This window comes from Mytilus galloprovincialis, chromosome 7, assembly GCF_965363235.1.
Source record: "Mytilus galloprovincialis chromosome 7, xbMytGall1.hap1.1, whole genome shotgun sequence".
In the NCBI taxonomy this organism is placed as follows: Eukaryota; Metazoa; Mollusca; class Bivalvia; order Mytilida; family Mytilidae; genus Mytilus; species Mytilus galloprovincialis.
Window position 1 is genome coordinate 49,182,341 of NC_134844.1, and position 21,254 is coordinate 49,203,594.

The following is a 21,254-nucleotide window of genomic DNA, read 5'->3' on the forward strand; positions in this document are numbered from 1 at the left end:
CGCTGGCCGTGTGTTACCTTTCCTCGTCAGTTTTAATCTAGCGGCGTACTACAGTACATGATATATAAGGCATGAAGATGTTATTGTTACAGATCAGCTTAATTATCTATGGTAAAGGATCCTACAAATTAATGTAATATACAGTCACAGAAAATAATTAAATTTATAAGTACGTCTGAGTCAGTGACAACTCTACAACAGATGTATCCATCGGATCGCCATCAATGATGGTGATACATGGCCGTGTACATAATGTATATACAACTCGTATATATATATATATATATATATATACAACTCGTCTAAACATCAACCCCACAATGTTAGATCTGTAAATTTTCTTTCGCAAATTTTTTGTTCTTCCCTCGCCGGGATTCGAACCCATGCTACTGTGATATCGTGATACCATTCGCCTGCATTGTGCCGACCCGCTAGACCACACGACCACCTGGGCTCTACAATAATAATAGAGCTTTCGCTGGCCGTGTGTTACCTTTCCTCGTCAGTTTTAATCTAGCGGCGTACTACAGTACATGATATATAAGGCATGAAGATGTTATTGTTACAGATCAGCTTAATTATCTATGGTAAAGGATCCTACAAATTAATGTAATATACAGTCACAAAAAATAATTATATTTATAAGTACGTCTGAGTCAGTGACAACTCTACAACAGATGTATCCATCGGATCGCCATCAATGATAGTGATACATGGCTGTGTACATAATGTATATACAACTCGTCTCAACATCAACCCAACAATGTTAGATCTGTAAATTTGCTTTCGCAAATTTTTGGTTCTTCCCTCGCCAGGATTCGAACCCATGCTACTGTGATATCGTGACACCAAATCGCCTGCACTGCAGCCGTCCCGCTAGACCACACGACCACCTGGGCTCTACAATAATAATAGAGCTTTCGCTGGCCGTGTGTTACCTTTCCTCGTCAGTTTTAATCTAGCGGCGTACTACAGTACATGATATATAAGGCATGAAGATGTTATTGTTACAGATCAGCTTAATTATCTATGGTAAAGGATCCTACAAATTAATGTAATATACAGTCACAGAAAATAATTATATTTATAAGTACGTCTGAGTCAGTGACAACTCTACAACAGATGTATCCATCGAATCGCCATCAATGATGGTGATACATGGCTGTGTACATAATGTATATACAACTCATATATATATATATATATATATATATATATATATATATATATATATACAACTCGTCTAAACATCAACCCCACAATGTTAGATCTGTAAATTTTCTTTCGCAAATTTTTTGTTCTTCCCTCGCCGGGATTCGAACCCATGCTACTGTGATATTGTGACACCAAATCGCCTGCATTGCGGCCGACCCGCTTGACCACACGACCACCTGGGCTCTACTAAAATAAAGCTTTCAGTGGCCGTGTGTTACCTTTCCTCGTCAGTTTTAATCTAGCGGCTTACTACAGTATATGATATATAAGGCATGGAGATGTAATTGTTACAGATCAGCTAAATTATCTATAGTAAAGGATCATCCTACAAATAAATGTAAGATACAGTCACAGAAAATAATTATATTTATAAGTACGTCTGAGTCAGTGACAACTCTACAACAGATTTATCTTTTGGATCGCCATCAATGATGGTGATACATGGCTGTGTACATAATGTATATACAACTCGTCTAAACATCAAACCAACCATGTCAGATTTGTAAATTTGCTTTCGCAAATTTTTTGTTCTTCCCTCGCCGGGATTCGAACCCATGCTACTGTGATAACGTGACACCAAATCGCCTGCACTGCAGCCGTCCCGCTAGACCACACGAGCACATGGGCTCTACTAAAATAAAGCTTTCGCTGGCCGTGTGTTACCTTTCCTCGTCAGTTTTAATCTAGCGGCGTACTACAGTACATGATGTATAAGGCATGGAGATGTAATTGTTACAGATCAGCTCAATTATCTATACTAGAGGATCCTTCAAATTAATGTAAGATACAGTCACAGAAAATAATTATATTTATAAGTACGTCTGAGTCAGTGACAACTCTACAACAGATGTATCCATCGGATCGCCATCAATGATGGTGATACATGGCTGTGTACATAATGTATATACAACTCGTCTAAACATCAACCCAACAATGTCAGATCTGTAAATTCGCTTTCGCAAATTTTTGGTTCTTCCCTCGCCGGGATTCGAACCCATGCTACTGTGATATCGTGACACCAAATCGCCTGCACTGCAGCCATCCCGTTAGACCACACGACCACCTGGGCTCTACAATAATAATAGAGCTTTCGCTGGCCATGTGTTACCTTTCCTCGTCAGTTTTAATCTAGCGGCGTACTACAGTACATGATATATAAGGCATGAAGATGTTATTGTTACAGATCAGCTAAATTATCTATGGTAAAGTATCCTACAAATTAATGTAATATACAGTCACAGAAAATAATTATATTTATAAGTACGTCTGAGTCAGTGACAACTCTACAACAGATGTATCCATCGGATCGCCATCAATGATGGTGATCGATACATGGCTGTGTACATAATGTATATACAACTCGTTTATATATATATTTATACAACTCGTCTAAACATCAACCCAACAATGTTAGATCTGTAAATTTTCTTTCGCAAATTTTTTGTTCTTCCCTCATCGGGATTCGAACCCATGCTACTGTGATATCGTGACACCAAATCGCCTGCACTGCGGCCGACCCGTTAGACCACACGACCACCTAGGCTCTACTAAAATAAAGCTTTCAGTGGCCGTGTGTTACCTTTCCTCGTCAGTTTTAATCTAGCGGCTTACTACAGTACATGATATATAAGGCATGGAGATATAATTGTTACAGATCAGCTCAATTATCTATAGTAAAGGATCTTACAAATTAATGAAAGATACAGTCACAGAAAATATTTATATTTATAAATACGTCTGAGTCAGTGACAACTCTACAACAGATTTATCCATCGGAACGCCATCAATGATAGTGATACATGGCTGTGTACATAATGTATATACAACTCGTCTAAACATAAACCCAACAATGTTAGATTTGTAAATTTGCTTTTGCAAATTTTTTGTTCTTCCCTCGCCGGGATTCGAACCCATACTACTGTGAAATCGTGACACCAAATCGCCTGCATTGCAGCCGTCCCGCTAGACCACACGACCACCTGGGCTCTACTAAAATAAAGCTTTCAGTGGCCGTGTGTTACCTTTCCTCGTCAGTTTTAATCTAGCGGCGTACTACAGTACATGATATATAAGGCATGGAGATGTAATTGTTACAGATCAGCTCAATTATCTATAGTAAAGGATCATCCTACAAATTAATGTAAGATACAGTCACAGAAAATAATTATATTTATAAGTACGTCTGAGTCAGTGACAACTCTACAACTGATTTATCCATTGGATCGCCATCAATGATGGTGATACATGGCTGTGTACATAATGTATATACAACTCGTCTAAACATCAACCCAACAATGTTAGATCTGTAAATTCGCTTTCGCAAATTTTTGGTTCTTCCCTGCCGGGATTTGAACCCATGCTACTGTGATATCGTGACACCAAATCGCCTGCACTGCAGCCGTCCCGCTAGACCACACGCCCACCTGGGCTCTACAATAATAATAGAGCTTTCGCTGGCCGTGTGTTACCTTTCCTCGTCAGTTTTAATCTAGCGGCGCACTACAGTACATGATATATAAGGCATGAAGATGTTATTGTTACAGATCAGCTAAATTATCTATGGTAAAGGATCCTACAAATTAATGTAATATACAGTCACAGAAAATAATTAAATTTATAAGTACGTCTGAGTCAGTGACAACTCTACAACAGATGTATCCATCGGATCGCCATCAATGATGGTGATACATGGCTGTGTAAATAATGTATATACAACTCGTGTATATATATATATATATATATATATATATATATATACAACTCGTCTAAAAATCAACCCAACAATGTTAGATCTGTAAATTTTCTTTCGCAAATTTTTTGTTCTTCCCTCGCCGGGATTCGAACCCATGCTACTGTGATATCGTGACACCAACTCGCCTGCACTTCGGCCGACCCGCTAGACCACACGACCACCTGGGCTCTACTAAAATAAAGCTATCAGTGGCCGTGTGTTACCTTTCCTCGTCAGTTTTAATCTAGCGGCGTACTACAGTACATGATATATAAGGCATGGAGATGTAATTGTTACAGATCAGCTCAATTATCTATAGTAAAGGATCATCCTACAAATTAATGAAAGATACAGTCACAGAAAATATTTATATTTATAAGTACGTCTGAGTCAGTGACAACTCTACAACAGATTTATCCATTGGATCACCATCAATGATGGTGATGCATGGCTGTGTACATAATACATATACAACTCGTCTAAACATAAACCCAACAATGTTAGATCTGTAAATTTGCTTTTGCAAATTTTTTCGTTCTTCCCTCGCCGGGATTCGAACCCATGCTACTGTGATATCGTGACACCAAATCGCCTGCACTGCAGCCGTCCCGCTAAACCACACGACCACCTGGGGTCTACTAAAATAAAGCTTTCAGTGGCCGTGTGTTACCTTTCTTCGTCAGTTTTAATCTAGCGGTGTACTACAGTACATGATATATATATGATGGTGATACATGGCTGTGTACATAATGTGTATACAACTCGTCTAAACATCAACCCAACAATGTTAGATCTGTAAATTTGCTTTCGCAATTTTTTTTTTGTTTTTACACAATTTATTATTTTATTTATTACACAGACGTTTTCAGGTCATTTTACAGAATGATAAAAATAAACGTAATATTTCGCTAAACAAACTAGCTTTATCAAGCGTGCATCTATCAAGGTGAAATTAGATGAAGATGATAAGAAATTTTTGCAGCTGAATTTATATGTCGCACTAGTACTTGAATTTACATTTCATCGCTATCTTCAATTTTGTCGCGATAAAAAGTAATAAAACTTCATTTGATAAAGTTATGATACCACTTCGGCTCACTTTTACTTCTAGATTCATGTTTGTCTACATATCCTAAACATATATTACAACTCAGGGAATTTACAAATTTAGTTCTCTTTCCGTTACGAAACCGAATGACTTTTTATTGACAAATCCCTTCAGAATTGCATCATACCATTGTTCGTGTTTGTATTTTCTGTAAACACAAATCGTAGAAACGCGACAAACATTTACGTTATACAAGAGCTTTCATATAAATTGACATAGGAACGTACGCTCGACGTAAGACCCGGATGAGAGATACTATATTATTCTTTAAATTTGACATATTTAAATTATCTTAATAAAGGATGTCATGGAACTAATGTAACCTATGTAACCTTGTGGTAAAATTTTATAGAATAGTGCACACTTATACACAAGCTTTTGTCACGAAACATGAGGAATGCTTGTTTTGACCCCTTTTTCTAAAATAGAGATCTATACATTATACTAAATTATGTAAACTCTGTGAACCAGCCCAATAAATGTTTTGTTAAGTCTTTTTAGGACCCTAAATCAGAAACAGCTTTGGCAATAACCCCAAAATTAACTCCAACTTTCCTATTGTGTTGTGGAACCGTATGCTAAAAATTAACAGAGGTATAAACACTTATACTCAAGTAAGTGTCTTAAAACCAGACAAATAATTGTTTTTTGCCACTTTTGTATGTCAAAGAAGGTCTCGTCTTATTCTAAACTCTGAACAGTCTTGGAATTATAGACACACCATCGAAGCATATAAAAGCTATGCATTTGGATTGTGATTGAACATTTGTCACATTAATTCAGTTTTTGTTGAATTTAAACAAAGATTAATTTTGGACCCTTTGTGTCTTGATATGGACTTATTGATAAAAAGGGCCTCATATGAAAACTCTTAATTCCTTATTCGATTCAGCTGAAAATAGAACCAAATGAATTGAGTTTCTGTTGAAATCAATCAAAGTCTAATATTAAATGTAAACCTATTGAAAAATGGGGCCCAAATATCCACTAAAGTAATACACGGTACTTGGTAAATCAGTTTACTTACTAAATTTAAAGTTTCGCATGCTCAGTTTGGTGTGTATCTCCTGCCATATAACTATTTGTTGTTTCTTCATTCAGTTTAGAAATAATTCATGTTAGAACCAGCTTAGACAGTATTGTAGTTTTCCCCTATTTCCTCACTAGTTTCTTTACAATTAAAGCCATAACCCCTAAATATTAACCCTGCACATTGATTCCAACCTTCCGTGTGTGGTAATGAACCTCGTGGTACAATTTTTAAGAGATTCATTGACTAATACGTAAGTATTTGTCCAAAAACAAGAAAAACCTACCCCTTGTTTGCCCTCTATTGCTGAAGGCGTTGAGCCATAACACCCAAAGTCAACCTCAACCTACCGTTTATGTTAATAAACCTTGTGGTTCAATTTCAAAGAGATCCATAAACTAATAATTGAATTATTGTCCATTAAACAGGAAAACTTTGTTTCTCCTCCTAATTCCTGAACGATTTGAGTCATAATCCCCATGCAAAGTCAATTCTAATATTCCCTTTGTTGTATGAAAACTTGTGGTACAATTTCAGAGAGCTCCATACACTGTTAAACAAGATATTGTCCTGGAACTAGACAAGTTTTTGAGGTTTTTTTATGTTTGGCCCCTAATTCCTATACAGGTAGAACTATAACATGTATAACCCCCATAATCAAACCCAATCCTCCTGTTGTGGTATTAAACCTTGTGTTTAGAATTCTATTCATCAATGTTCATTTGTATTAAGTTATTGTCCGGATATCAAATATCTTCGGACGACAATGACGACATGATGGCAATATACGAATGAAAATGTTTGGCTGTGGTGTAAAAATTTCATCGAAAGGTATCAAGTCATTGTTGATAAATATTCCGTATCAACTTAACAAATAATACACGAAGGTTGTGGAGTATAGATTCTAGGTATTTATCATGGCGTTGGTTATCATCTGAATAACGTGTTAAAGTACTCTTTTATTTGTCCTTTTGAATATTACTCTTACTGTTTAGACTATTTTCGTGGTTAAATCAATTTGACTTTATTCGGTACATCTCGTCATGATCCGTCATTGTGTTATTGCGCTATGGTGTTTTGTTTTGTATTCTTCTCTTTCGTTTTTTGCTAATGTGCTAGCCTTTGGCCTTATTGTTGATATATTTGTGTGTTTTTATAGTGATTAAGATTATAACATTAATCTTGACTGATGTACTCTTTTTTTGACATTTTGACATATTATGTTGGTTTGTTTTGTTCACACAATATTGTCAATATAATGGATATGTTATTGTCATACAAGTGTGATGTTAAGCTAGCTATAAAACCAGGTTTAATCTAGCATTTTCTACATGCATGTAAGAAAATAACTGTACCGAGTCAAGAATTTGACAGTTGTAATCCATACGCTTTACGTGTTTCAGCTTTTGATTTTGCCATTTTATTAACAGATTAAGGACTTTGCGTTTTGAATTTTCCTCGGGGTATTTTTGTTATATTCCTTTTTTTTCAAATAGACAACTGTGTTATTTATCAAAAACTATGAATAGTCCTTTACAAAGCTTTCTTTTAGACATGAATTTGACTCTAAAGTTTTAGCATATAATTTTGCCATGTTGATAATCTGAAACTATATATACTGTTATTTTTGACAGAAATATTTCAAAAGGAGACATTAACATACTATATTTTAATCAAAGCTTCATGCATGATGTGATCCAGCAATTTTTGTTTCTAGTCAAACATTTTCTCGTTCCATAATTATTCAGTCAGCTTTTACACAAAATTAGCAGAACGATCTTATGAAGTGTTGATAAAAAAAATTAAACTGTTGATGTCAAGATCTTTTGTAGTCACTTAGATGTTAATGCATAAATTCTTGACCTCAATACCAGTATGACTATCAAATGTAATGATAGATCAACATTGGCCAATTGAGACTGCATTTGAGTGGCGTTTAATCCAATCAATACTAACACCTTTCAGTGTAATTGTTTGAAACTTGTGACAGTTATCTATCATACTGATATTGTTTTTTATTTGCCTAATGAAAGACTGGAAACAAGATTTGTTTTTAAAGTGTGGGAATCAACTTTGATATTATAACACATCTTCAACCGAATTTTATTTAGTGGTAACAGGCACTTAAGATACTTTCATTATTTTTATCTACTGCTTAAATTCGATAATCACATTTTTCATATTAATTTAAAATGGTAATTTAATATGAATTGTTGATTAACAACAGAACTGTAGTCTATATGCAAGTAAAATTGAGAATTGAAATGGGGAATGTGTCAAAGAGACAACAACCCGACCAAAGAACAAAAACAACAGTAGAAGGTCACCAACAGGTTTTCAATGTAGCGAGAAATTCCCGCACCCGGAGGCGTCCTTCAGCTGGCCCCTAAACAAATATATACTAGTTCAGTGATAATGAACGCCAAACTAATTTCCAAATTGTACACAAGAAACCAAAATTAAAATAATACAAGATTAACAAAGGAGTGTATATCTACAAAAAGAGCTGTTCGCCAAAATTTCTTAATTTAAGGACAAAAAACATGTTCAAAGTTGGCAGTTGATCATTGAAATGGTGTACAAAGATTCCGAAAGTCTTTTAAAAAACACTTAACTATTTTCATGATTTGTCTTCAATTTTGAATTTTACACATCTTCAGATTCGGAGTGATCTGACATAGATTCAGCATGACTGAATCAAAAAATGAGAAATAGCTAAGTTTAGTATCTTGACTTCCAATTAAATCCCTCAGCCCTCTGTGCTGTAGTTTATGGTATTTCTGATAATTCATCAACTCAATTCTAACTTGTTTGGTTACAGTTAGCCATCAAACAGGATTCATTTTAAATATATGTTACTACACTTTATGATTTGAACCCCATGTGATTTTTGTCCCATGAAACTAAAAAAACAATCTCATGGGATTTACTGAAAATCCCATGGAATAATGCTTTAAATCCCTTTTTATATATATATTAAAATTGCAAAGCAACTTATAGCCTAGTGCTTTAAAATTTAGTTTACAGTATCTCCCATGTTGTTGTTCCGCAAATTTATGCTATTTACATGACAAGGTATCTATAAAAAAAAAAAAGTGGGGCACCGGATTTGCAAATGATTGTATTGCAAATTTAAAGTGTTCTGTGAGAGTTTATTTTTTCAATGCTTATTTGTTGATATATTTAATATAGTATCATAAATTCAAATATCATAACTATTCATAGTATTGCAAACAAATCATATAATTTGCCTTTTCAAATACTATGCAAGATCTGTAGTTTTAAAAGCTTTCATAAAGAACAAATTGAGAATTTGAAAATATGTAATTATTTTTTTTTTTTTGCATTGATTTTAAACACATTGCAGCTGGTTATGTTATCAACATGCATTTATTAATCATCAAACGATTGGTTTCCCCCAATTACCAAAGGTAATGTACAAACAATGATTCTTATTGAAAGATTATTCGGTATATCCATTACAATACAATAGTACGTTGCACAGACATATACGTTATATCTAACTTACCTTTTTCTTCTTTTGTCTGAAATAAAAATGCTTGATATATAACAAAGTAACATAATGTTGGTATATAAGTTATATATCCTGATGGTCTTAAAATTTAAATAAGATAAATTATAGACAATTGTAGATTGTCGATTTTTAATGTCACAAATGATTTCAAGAAATCAAGTTAAAATTCACAACTGAGGGAATCGCATGAAGTCTAAAACAATAGAGTTGTTCTTGCTATGCATGCTTGCCAAACATGGGAATCCACGTTTAGTCAAAATGTTACAATTTGGAAAAGATGTCTTAGTTGTTTCGAATAGTTTTGCTCTTCATTTTAGTCAGAAAATATTGTAATGAAATGTATCATTATTTCAAAAACTATTAATAGTGCACTAGTACTGACCAACTTGTAATTATATGAGACAAAATTTTAAAACAGCTTCTGAAAGAGAACTTCCTAGTACTTTAATTTCACCTTCAGATATTCGATGATTTTCTATCACCCATTAACGTATAATTCAGTTAGTGTTTGTATCACATTTATTAAAAGAACCCAAAAAGAGGAATACAATCGAAACCGAAAGGTCTACTTCATATTTTTATATTTTCTTTGATATTAAAATAGACAACATTAAATAAGAATTATTCTAATGGAGATGATTTAAGCTATTAACGTGTCAAACTAATCTGGCAAAAGTATTATTCCCTCTGTCGTGTTGGAATACATTTATCAATGTATCGTGGTGTAGTGCTTCGGACTACTAACACAAAGATTCTTGGTTCGATTCCCGTTCAGGAATGAAAATTTCAGGATCGGAAAGGGACGATAAATGGCTGACCCGTGTAAAGAGAGAGACATATCTCTTGCACGTTAAATACAACCTTGTAGATTATGAAAAAGAGCAGGCTAATTCCGCTTCAAGGCAGCACTCACACTCGCAAAGTGGAAAGGGATTAATTTAAATTTCAAAACTTGTTTCCCAATCCACTATAAATAAATATGTTTAATCTAAACTAATTTATCAATGGCTACTTTACGCTAACAACATATATACATTGTTAAAAGGGATATGCTCCTGACCCAATAATGCTTCAACAGGGTTGTAAATTTTATGGTCAAAATCATGAATTGGTTAATCAATTCATGCATGCTCTAAAGATGTAACTGGCTCCATGCACATTGAAAAAAAACATGATCTAGTGCATACGTGTTTTTCTGGCAGTCATTCAGTCTATAACTCGTCTTATGGCTTCACTGTAATAATCTAGAAATTATTTATTGGATAAATAAAAATTCTCTTACCGTTTTCCCGAAACTGACTGACTTATCCGCATCAAAGAGATTATCATGTCTATACCATTGGTTCCAAATCCCTGCGGAATTAATCTTCTTCAAAAATGATTTTTTTAATCTTTGTACGCTATGATTACTTTCAAATTGGGATCGAAATGTATCGACAAAGTTTCTATTCTTAAAAAGGTGACTCGTCAACAAATTGGAGAATCTTTCACTTGTTAATTCAATCGTCAATCTCTTAAATAATGGTTGTAAATAGTCCTTATTCAGTTCATCTTCCTGAATGATCACCAAATTTTCATCAACATTTTCATTCATGTTTTCCTTGGAATGAACTCTGACTCGATCTCTTATAAACGAAAAATCACAGATTGAAAACATTACTCTGGGGTCGAAATTAAAGAAATGATTGCCTACAGCTTCTTCAAAAGCATCATGGATAAACCGAAAACTGTAACTGTCCTCAACGAAATAAGACCCTATAGCAGAAACAGCGCTATCCTCAAGTTCTTTCTTAGACATGGATCGTTGAAGTCCGCAAGTATGCATTATTCTGTATATTTTTTCATCACATTCAGCTGAGTGAATATCCAATATACTTCTACTAAATGAACCTTTATACAACATACATATCACCAGAATGCAATACAGCTTCTTATTCTCATTACTCATTTTATCAAGGTCATCCCTTAAAATTGATAATGGTTGCCTAAAAAATGAGAGTCTTTTTCTGAATCTCTCCTTATCATTTGAAACCAATTTGCAAAGAAGAGGAAATGCATAATTCGTCTTACACATTATCTCAACCTCCTGTATTTTAATTGCCGTTTCTAAGTTATTTCTCGTAAGATGTTTAATCAATAGTTTCTGCTTTTCATCTTTTGAAAGCGCATCAGAACCATGCTCCAAATTAATGACTACTTTGTTTAAAATTGTCGATGCATTTTCAAACCTTTTCTGCCGGACTATTTGTAATCTCAGTGTACACAAAATTTTCATTGAACTTAATTTTGTTTCAAAACAGCTTATAAGCCTTTCGTTCATTCTTTCCCAGTTGTCTAGCAAGGTTGGGCTTAAATCGTATTTACCAAGTACATCATCAATAAGAAACAATTGTTTTTGTTTTGTTTTAGATTTGATAATGTCATCTGGGGACTCTATGGGAACAATTTCATATCCCTCTGATTGAAAATTTAAAGCGATATGTCGGATGGTGGCTGTCTTTCCGTATCCTACATTAGATGTCACCACAATACAGCTTCTATCTTTTAGTTGATCATAAACATGTTCTGCTCCCTTTGTCTCATAAAATGTTTCGTCGTCTTTTTGCCAGCTTTCAATCAAAACTGCATTCGCATCTGTAAAGAGTATTGACATATTGAGCACAAACTCCAAATAAGAATATTTTCCACTTTGGCCAGCTTATGAATTATCTGACACAATAAGTATGAAATCTTTAAATCTTAATATTCAATAGTTCTCAACATCCTGATAATTACAATTTTCATATGATTTCATACAAACATTTTTGAGTAATGAATGAAACCCTAAAATTGGCTACTTTCTACATTATTCAGGATCATATCTCTATGTGTGTAAAAATTCAAATACATCTGGTGTATTGTTAAATAATACCAAAATACATTTCAAAATCAATAAAAGGCTCCGCTAGGCGTATGCTTGACACGACAGCAGATGTCGAAGCCTGAACAGTTGAGGCAAGTATGGACACAACATTTAATCTTAAAACAGCAATAGATTTTGTATGCTTTTGAATATTTGACACAGAATATAAGTTTGTGACACAAAATGAATGTGGTCAAAGACCTGAAAAATTTGAAAATGGTCATTTACCTAATATGGTCCAATATCCAAAATTTAAGTACAGGATTAGAATCAGCATATCAGAGAACCCATTAATTCTTTTATGAAATCAAACATAATTAATTAAGGACCTTTTGGGCCTCAATGTGGACCAATTTGATAAAGTGGTCAAAAATCAAAAACCAAAATACATGATTTGATTCAGCATGTCAAGGAAGCCAATCAATTAAATTTTTTTTAAATCAAACAAAATTAATTATTTTCCATCCTGATTTGGACAAACTTGAAAAAGGACCAAAAAAATCCAAGATTTATTTAAATCCAGGTTTTGAGTCAGCGTTTCAAAGAACCCTTTATATATTCAATTTAAGTGGAAATCAAACACAGTTTAATTTTTAATCTTGATTTGGACCAACTTGAAACATGGGCACAAAATAGACAATATAAGCTTGTTTTTAAAGGAGTTCAACAAAAATATAGAAAACATTTAGAAAATTAGTTTATACAGAATAACAAACAAACCTACCTAAAAATTCTTCAAAACAATTAACCAAAGAAAAGAATTTCCAAAATATCATTTATCATCAATACAATGTCTTTAAAAAAAATCTATAAAACTTATCTGTAATTATCTTCAAAATAACTTATAATGAACAGTATATTTCCAACTACATTTTTACGATTTCTACAGAGCTTATCATCAACAACACTTATGTAAAACAAAAATTGTCGCATAAATTTGTCACTTCAATTTTTATTATGTGATTGCTAATTACCATAAGTTTTATTATCTTGATAATAAGGGAACAATATTTAAATACACCTAGTGTAATCAAACTTTATATTCATATCATTAATAATTCCTTAATATTTTTAATTTTATTTTTTTTGTCACAAACTAATATCTGCAACTGTATCTACACAATGAATTGTAATGATACGGAAGCGAATTAGAGCCACCCTTTTTTTATTTATTTTTGCAAATTGTCGACTTTCATCTTGGAATAATCAACTTCAATCTTGGAATTATAAATTTCAATCTTGGAATTATCAACATTAACCTTGGTATTATTAACATTTATCTTGGAATTATCAACTTTAATCTTGGATTTTCCATTTTTAATCTTAGAATTATCAACATTTATCTTGGAATTATTAACATTAAACTTGGAAATTCTAACTTCAATCTTCCTACCCTCGTTAGTGTGATTTTGATTTTGCCGACTTTCATTAACCTAGTGAATCTTTGGACTAAGAACATCGTGACTTTTAGATCACGAGAACAAACAGTGCACTTCTGGTGTGCTTGGGCGTATTTTGTTGTTCATCGGTATTGAGCCAGAAGAGGTCCATTTCTGTTTTGTTTTTTTTTGCAATGGGATGATTTCCTGTTTCTCTTCTACCTCTTCCTTTTAAATAGGTGGTTTAGACGGCAAAAGCACATACAAAATATGGGCGTCGTTTAGGCTAATGGACATTAATTAAATGAATGTACATATTGTAGAATGTGAGATGTTTGATAAACGTATGTATAGTACCACAGCCTAAATCGGTCCCAAATCATGCATATTCTCAACTCATTCCAGTTCAACCACATACCTATTACTAAGCAACCATATTTCTATTCAAAATCCGCATGAACCCGACCCAAACAAAATAGAAAAATGTATAAATAAGGAGACGTGTGGTATGATTACTAAAGTGAAAACTTCCATTGGAGTTCAAATGAAGGGTATATAAGGATTTTTATAGATAACTTAAGAACCTTCAACAATGACAAAAATACAGATAGTATATTCGCCTATTAAAGGCCCCGACATAAAAAATGTGAAGCAACTGAATCGAAATAACCAAATTCCTTATCGTATATAACAAAACAAATTAACAAGAATCAATACGAGTTAACATACATGAACCAACTACAACCACAAAAGTACAGGCACCTGATTTGGGACAGGCATATTAAGAATATGGCAGGGTTAAACATGTTTATGATCGCTCAACTATCCTCTTAACATGGACAGTGGTGAAACAGTACAACATATGAACAAACTGTGATAATGCAGTTGTAATAGAACTAAATCTAAAGATACGAGACACGAAGATTAACTAACATTATGACAACAAACATAAAGCAACGAAATAAGAGTATATGCAGTTACCGGAAGTTTGTTCAAAGCCGATTACAACTAACAAATAAATCTTGTCCCCTCAGACTAAAGTATCAACCAGTACACATTCAAAGAAGTTTTGTCATATATTCTCTGAGAAACGACACGACTATGCAGTTATACCTTGTATATGCTCCAGACCGTATGAGTATTTGGACCGTACGCGAACGGTCTGCACCGTATGCGTATTTTTTCAAAATACTCATACAGTCGGACCGTACGCGAAAGGTCTGATTTACATTAAGAATTTGGTCAAGTTCATTAGATACAAATGCATGTTACATATCAACATAACTTAACTCTCAAACTTATAAAACTAGAGGCTCTCAAGATCCTGTGTCGCTCACCTGTTTTTACTGATGCTTTGGAAATCATGACATTATAATTAATAGTATTAGATATTGAATATTATTAGAAAATATAATGATATATCTAAGATATTAGCAAAAAAACTGCAAAATTTCAGTAAAACTACTAACTCAGGGGCAGCAACCCAACGACGGGTTGTCGGATTCGTCTGAAAATTTCAAAGCAGATAAATCTAAATATGATGTACATGTTTGCCACTGTCAGATTTTCTCTAAAAGCATTAGTTTCAGAGATACAGACCAAAAACTGCACTTTCCCCCTATGTTCTATTTTTAGTCATGTCGGCCATGTTAGTTGGAAGGCGAGGTCATCGGACACATTTTTTAAAAAGATACCCTAAGGATGATTATGGCCAAATTTGGTTAAATTTGTCTCAGTAGTTTCAGAGAAGAAGATTTTTGTACAAGAGAACAAAAATGACGAAAAATATTAAAAAACTATTATAAAAGGCAGTAACTCCTTAAGGGGTCGACTGACAATTTTGGTCATGTTAATAAACTCATTTATAGCTTACTTTGCTGAACATTATTGCTGTTCACAGATTAACACTGTCTACAATAGTATTCAAGATAATAACCACAAAACTTTAAAATTTCCTTAAAACTACCAATTTTCAGGCAGCAACCCAACAACGAGATGACAGATTCGTCTGAAAATTTGAGGGTGGATAGATCTTAACCTGATAAAACATTTTCACCCAATGTCAGATTTGTTCTAAATGCCTTAGTTTCAGAGTTTCAGAGTTACCAAAAACTGCTTTTTACCCCCTATGTTCTATTTTCAGCCATGTCAACCATGTTGGTTGGAAGGGGAGGTCATCGGACACATTTTTTTAACTAGATACTCTAATGATGATTATCGCCAAGTTTGGTTAAATTTGTCTCACTAGTTTCACTAGTTTCAGAGAAGAAGATTTCTGTACAAGATTACAAAAAATGATAAAAGAATGTTAAAATTGACTATAAAGGGCAATAACTCCTTAAGGAGTTGACTGAGAATTTTGGTCATGTTGACTCATTTGTAGATCACTTTATCAATCGAATTCAAAAATAACAATTTGTAATACTAAAAAATAAAGATTTTGATAATTGTTTGATTAAATCTAAACCATATGATATCCAATACCATATATGGTCAGCTTGTACTAGACCGTACGCGTATGGTCGGACCGTACGAATATACGTATACGGTTCGGACCGTATACACGTACGGTTCAAATTCTCATATGGTCTGGAAAATATTCATATAGGATTTCATGGAATAAGTCTGTTTGTATTGTTCATGCATCGTTTTCAATATAATGGAATTTTATGCGAATCTCATACAAGTTGTTAAAGGTTAAGCTAGCTATAAAACCAGGTTCAATCCCCCATTTTCTACATAAGAAAATGCCTGCACAAAGACAGGAATATTGCAGAGATTTGATGTGTTTGAGATTTTGATTTTGACATTTGATTAGGGACTTGCCGTTTTGAATTTTCCTCGGAGTTCAGTATTTTTGTGACTTTACTTTTTACAGTAATAAATCTCAAAAAGTCGTGGTTCGAAGTTTTTTACCATCGAAAATCAAATGTTTCAATGTAAATAATAGTTAGGACCAGAAGATTTTCTTGAAGGGAAACGACTTTTAGATTTGCACTATTTTTATAAAAATAATAATTCAGTTCTTTACTTTAAAAAATGTTGATAGACCAAATGTCCTTTTCGATCGCATACCAAAAAACATTGGCAAATTCTTGTACAGTTTAAGATTATTCCTGAACATCAAATGTTCAGATTTGTTTAGCCAAATTGAATTACGGTAAGATAAAGAAAAAATGACTCGAACACAGCGATTTCTTCCAACCAATTTTCTTTGTTTTTAAAACTTATTGCATAACTTCACCAATGCTGAAACATAGCACACTATTACAGTCATGTCCATCGAAATGATCTGACGAACAGTAATTTTCTTATAAATCATCGTAAAATTCATTTATGTAATCCAAAATAATAAAAACTGAAATATTCGACGGCAAATATTTTTTTCTTGCTTCTTCTACAGAATATTTCCAGAGGAGGTCCATATTCCATTTTTTAGACTCTTCACCAAAAGACGTTAGGGCGATGAACAGAAGAGACCAATGAAACACACCCCTGTACTTTTCTTTTTGTTGTTGATTGCTATTATCACTAATATTTGGTACCTGAATTTATATATGAATATATATATATACAAAGAATGAACTAAACCTGCTTTATACATTATATTATTTTTTAATTGCGTAGATTCAGTGACTTTATATTACAAAAATATAAAGTTCCTGATTGATTCAAATACTACAATTGGCCATTATCCAAAAATACCCAAACCAATATAAAGTTATGTGAGAAAAATGCATACCAATATCACAGTGTAGATACTATTCTGTACGCTATTCGGAAGTCGCGATTTTCGAAGCGATGATTTCTAACTAGCTAACAGGACAGTTTTACCTACGGTGACTTTTCTCATCAACTGTTTACTCCTATATCTATAAAGTGCTTATAATATGGAACGCCTCAGCTGCCTTATGATAGCAATAACCATATCCTTAAGGGTAGAGATATATCATGAAGAAAATGTTCCTATAACGGCATTTAATACTCTGTCAATTTGCTATATCACTAAGGTAAATTTATATACTATAACGGCATTTGACTAAAATACTCTGTCAATTTGCTATATCACTAAGGTAAATTTATATACTATAACGGCATTTGACTAAAATACTCTGTCAATTTGCTATATCACTAAGGTAAATTTATATAATATAACGGCATTTGAATATAATACTCTGTCAATTTGCTATATCGCTAAGATAAATTTATATAATATAACGGCATTTGACTATAATACTCTGTCAATTTGCTATATGACTAAGATAAATGTATATATTATAACGGCATTTGACTATATAATACTCTGTCAATTTGCTATATCACTAAGATACATTTATATACTATAAAGGCACTTTGATACAACATTGAGTTAGCTTTTCATATTATTATGTCATTTCACTTTGTTATGAAGATAATATTTCATATTATGAAGACATTTTGATATAACATGGAGCTATATTTTGATATTGATTTGTCATTTTAATAAACTATTATGTGATATTGCTACGTCATAAAGATACATTTTAATATAACATTAAGCAACTTTTTCATACTACTTTGTCATCTTAGTATATTATAACAATACATTTGTATACTATACAATCACCTCGATATAACATGGAACAATTTTGACATACTATTATGTCGATTGTTACTATAAAAAAAAGACCGTGAAGGAAATCGTTTTGTGAACCTTAAGGAATCGCTTTCAAGATGAAGGAATTAATCGACTCTAATGTTGCATTTGCTATAGTCAGATCCAGGGGGACTGGAAAGGTGGGGGGGGGGGCTATTTTGTTGAAAAAAATTTAGTTGCTTATATCGGGAATCACTGAAGCATGACTGGAACGGCTCCTCATTAGCTCAAACGGCCCCCTTACAAAAAGTTGTGAATCCATCACTGTTTGTCCACAGCGATTCGGAGTTGAAAAGATTTAGGGCGACACGAAAGGCAACGAATATAGGTTGGTACCCCTTAAAAAATGAACAAACAAACACTAAATAATATACAAGCTTAAAACAAAAAGATGCAGGCTTATATTCTTTTCACCAAATTTTAACTATCAAGAAAGCAACCTGTTTTGGTTTTTTTAGATAGTTTACTTAAATCATTTGTTTGCAAATCATGTTGAAAGGTACGGTGAAAAATGCATAATCCGTAACTTGTACCAAGTTTCCCTGTACTAATGATTATTTAGTCGTATTCTTGAATATTATTATTAACTAAAAGCTGAGAGATAGTCCAGATCGGTAGATGTTTGAAATGGCATTATTGTTAACATCATAATGATCTGTAAAATGAAGTTAACAAATCAATGCTGAAAGTCGATTAATCTTTACTTTTCTATCTACATTTTACGACTTTTCCTAGCGTTTTACAAAGACATCGTCGGGCCAGAAAGGGGGTGGGGTGTACTTCAATACTCAATTGATAAGGGGGTGCCGCTGGGGTTCTTGTACCCTACCCTTTCCGTATAATCATTGTTTTAAACATTTGCGTATGTGAAAGTGTAACCTTTTAACATGTTGGTTGGTTTCATCTGGTGTGTTAAAAAAATGACTACCAAAGTGTCGAAGAGGGACTATTGGTGGATAGAAACATAGCCATGCAATTTCGGCTGTGAAAAAAATACCGGGCTTTTTAAATAACAAGTAATGGGAACTTTTTTGTGTCATATCATATATTTCTGATATAATCTACCTATTCACATAAACTCATCATAGATACCAGGACTAAATTTTGTATATACGCCAGACGCGCGTTTCGTCTACAAAAGACTCATCAGTGACGCTCGAATCCACAAAAGTTTAAAAGGGCCAAATAAAGTACGCAGTTGAAGAGCATTGATGTCCAAAATTCCTAAAAGTTTTGCCAAATACAGATAAGGTAATCTATGCCTGAGGTAGAAAAGCCTTAGTATTTCATATTATTTAGCTGAAAAAATGTAACCTTTTTCAGCTGAAATAAAATTGAGAATAAAAATGGGGAATGTGTCAGAGACAACAACCCGACCATAGAGCAGACAACAGCCGATAGCAACTAATGGGTCTTCAATGCAGCAAAAAACTCCCGCGACCGGAGGCATTTATTTTTCAATTTTTTATTATTTGAAGTTGTTTCAAAAAAGAAGTGTTCAGGTTTTAATCTTTGATTTACGTACCCAAACCGAACGACAATCCCCACACCAACATCAGACAGGAACGATACTATCGGGAACCTGTAAAGGTTGAAACGAAATAGAAACGAACGAAATAAAGAAAGAAACCGAAATAAACGAAACAAAATAAAAATTAATCAAATAGATTGTTAATTAAAAAATAATGGATGAAAATGATGAGCTAGTGTTTAAGGTCCAGTAACAAATATTACATTCATATCAGAACAGGAGTAAGTTATGGTGGTTTGAATATGAGCATGTTACATACAAGGCATACATGCTTAGTTGGATTGTATACGTTTCAAGTGCACAAAAAACAGTCTGCAAAGACGACATTTCATCCTTCCAGGACGCATTTTTCCTACACATATCAGACATGCTCTCCCTGCTTAACTACACTGACACGTATATAATAAGTTACATTACAAGTTAATTATCAATTATTTTTTCTGGTGATAGCACACATCCATTAGACACCTCCATTAAAATTAGAGAAAGTGTAACAGCGACCGGAACTGGTTTTGGTTTGTTCTACAAAATGCCACCAAAGGGTAGTGTCTGGCCTGAATAAGAGCCGCTTGATAGTAAAGACATGCACTTACTTTGAGATCGATTATGAAAAATAAAAAATCGCGACACTCAAGAAATCTGACGTACCAATAATTGTTATATCTGACGCGAAATTTTCAATTGGCATTTATCCGTTTTAGATCCGTTCATCATCCGTTTTATCCGTTATACGTCCGGTAGAAGTCCGTTTCACATTCGTTCGACATCCGTTTTATCCGTTAAACGTCCGTTGGTGAATTTGTCTACCAGACCTCCAACGGATGTATAACGGACAAGTAACTGATACGAAACGGAATTGAAACGGACGAGTACCGTACAAAACGGACGCCTAACGGACATGAACGGATTGAAAAAAAGTTATCCGTTAGGCGTCCGTTCGAGCTATCCGGTAAGATGTGACCGAGGCTTAAGTGATGCACTTGAAAATCTCTTGATTAAGGCAAAGATACGAATAATAAATGTGCTGAGTTTAATTCTAAGATGTGACCGAGGCTTAAGTGATGCACTTGAAAATCTCTTGATTAAGGCAAAGATACGAATAATGAATTCTAAACCGTTTGAGAATATCGATGTCAGCTGATTTAATCATTAAGCTATGTACAGATGATTAACTTACCCTTTAATTC